Source organism: Carlito syrichta, unplaced genomic scaffold (genome assembly GCF_000164805.1).
Source record: "Carlito syrichta isolate Samal-C Ts95f unplaced genomic scaffold, Tarsius_syrichta-2.0.1 Scaffold47312, whole genome shotgun sequence".
Taxonomy (NCBI): domain Eukaryota; kingdom Metazoa; phylum Chordata; class Mammalia; order Primates; family Tarsiidae; genus Carlito; species Carlito syrichta.
This window is the reverse complement of record NW_006991408.1, coordinates 22033-25036: the sequence shown is the minus strand read 5'-3', so window position 1 is coordinate 25036 and position 3004 is coordinate 22033.

The following is a 3004-nucleotide window of genomic DNA, read 5'->3' as shown; positions in this document are numbered from 1 at the left end:
AAAAAAAAAAAAAAAAAAAAAGAATCAGAGCAAAAGAAAACAAAATTTAAATTAAAAAAAAAAAATTCAAAGACTCAATGAAACAAAAAGTTGATTCTTTGAAAACATAAAAAATAAATAGGCCACTATCTAAATTAATGAAGAAAAGATGAGAGAAGAATCACATAGCCTCAGTTAGAAATGAAAAAGGAGACGTTACAATTGATATCACAGAAACACAAAAAATCATCTAAGACTATTATGTATACCTCAGTGCTAACAAACTAGAAAATCTAGAGGAAATGGATAAATTCCTAAAAACACAACCCCCCCAACCTTGAATCAGGAAGAAATAGACACCCTGAACAGACCAGTAATGAGTAGCAAGATTGAATCAGTAATAAAAAAAAAAATTTCCCAACCAAAACATGTCCAGGGCCAGATAAATTCACAGCCATATTCTACCAGTTTTTCTTTCAAAGAAGAACTTGTACCAATCCTACTGAAGCTATTCCATAAGATTGAGAAGGATAGAATCTTCCCTAATTCATTGTAAGAAGCCAGTATCACCCTGGTACCAAGGCCAGGAAAAGACACAACACAAATATAAAACGACAGACCAATATCCCTGATGTACATAGATGCAAAAATCCTCTACAAAATATTAGCAAACTGAATCCAACAGCACAGCAAAGAGGTAATTCACCACAGTCAAGTGGGTTTCTTCTCAGGGATGCAAGGGTGGTTCAATATATGCAAGTCAATAAATGTGATTCACCACAAAAATCATATGATCATTTCAACAGACACAAAATGCATTTGATAAAATCCAGTATCCCTTCATGATAAAAACCCTCAAAAAAATACACTTAGAAAAAACAAACCTCAAAATAATAATAGCCATATATGATAAACCCACAGTCAACATCATACTGAATGGGGAAAATTTGAAAGCATCCCCTCTCAGAACTGGAACAAGGCAAGGATGCTCATTTCTCCACTTCTATTCCACATAGAACTGGAAGTCCCAGCCAGGGCAAGAAATAAAGGATATCCAAATTGGAAAAAAGAAAGCCAAACTATCTCTGTTTATCGATGAAACGATCTTATGCCTAAAGAACTCTAAAGACTCCCCAAAAGATTCCTGGGCTTGATAAACAATTTCAGTAAAGTCTCAGGTTACAAAATAAATGCACACAAATCAGTAGTACTACTATACACCAATAATGACCAAGCTGAGAATCACATCAATAATTCCATCCCATTTACAATAGCTGCCAAAACAAAAACAAAACAAAACAAAAATCAGCAAACAAGCGAACAAAAAAACCTAGGAATATATTTAACCAAAGAGGTGAAAGATGTCTACAAGGAGAACTACAAAATACTAATGAAAGAAATTGTAGATGACATGAACAAATGGAAAGACATCCCATGCTCATGGATTGAAAGAATACATATTGTTAAGATGACCATACTACCCAAAGTAATTTGCAGATTCAATGCACAATCCCTACCAAATTATCAACATTATTTTTCACAGAATTAGAAAAAAAATCCGAAAAAATTCATATGGAAACAAATGCAATTCTAAGTAAAAAGAACAAAGCTGGAGGTATCACATTATCCAACTTCAAATTATACTACGAGGCTATTGTAACCAAAACAGCATGGTGCTGGTATAAAAGCAAACACACAGACTAATAAAACAGGATAGAAAAGTCAAAAATTAACCCAAATTTCTATAATTAACAGATTTTCGACAAAGCAGACAAAGACAAACGTGAAAAAAGGATACCCTATGCAATAAATGGTGCTGGAAAAATTGGATAGCAACATCCCTATCTCTCACCATATTAAAAAAAAAACAACAAAAACTAACTCAAGATGAGTTAAAGACTTAAATGTAAAACCTGAAACCACAACAATCTAGAGGAAAACCTAGGAAACTCTCTTCTGGACATTGACCTAGGCAAAGAATTTACGATGAAAACTCCAAAAGCAAAGTCCACAAAAACAAAAATAAATAAGTGGGACTTCATTAAACTAAAATTTTCTGCACAGCAAAAGAAATAATCAACAGAATGAATAGGCAACCTACAGAATGGGAGAAAATATTCACACATTATATAATTGACCAAGGGCTAATAACCAGAATCTACAAGGAACTCAAACAAATCAGCAAGAAAAAAATAATCCCAATAAAAAAGTGGGTTACATCGAAGCTGAACTGGATTAAAAAATGTGATACATATACACGATGGAATATTATGCACCTATAAAAAAGACGAACATATGGACTTCGCCGCAACTTGGATGGATTTAGAGTTGATCATACTCAGTGATCTACTGCAGGAACAAAGAACAGAGTACCATATGTTCTCACTCATAAGTGGACTTTGAACAATTATAATACTACAAGAAAGGATTGACAGTAGTGGGAAACTGCCGGGGGAGGAGGGGTGGGATTGGCAGTTGAGGGAAACTGCTAGGGGAGGGAGGGGCACACCTCATCTACAAGGGTAACCTTCATAATGAACATTCGTATACCTAACCCTGAGTTGCACCCCATATCTTTAAATTTTAAAAAAGTGGGCTAACAACATGAACAAACATTTCTCAAAATAAGATATACAAAGGGCCAATAAACATATGAAAAAATGCTCAACATCACTAATCATCAGGGAAATACAAATAAACCCAGGAGATACTTACCCAACAGAATGGTTATCATAAAAAAGTTAAAAAATAATAGATGTTAGTGCAGGTGTGGTGAAAAGGAAAAGCTTATACACTATTGGTAGGAATGTAAATGAGTACAACTTCTATGGAAAAATGAGTATGGAGAGTTCTCAAATAACTAAAAGCAGATTTACCATTAGATCCATCAATTCCACTCGTGGATATTTATCCAGAGGAAAAGATGCTACTATACAAAGAAGACACCTGAGCTCGTATGTTTATAGCAGCACAATTCACAATTACAAAGATATAGAATCAACCTAAGTGTCTAACAATGAATCAG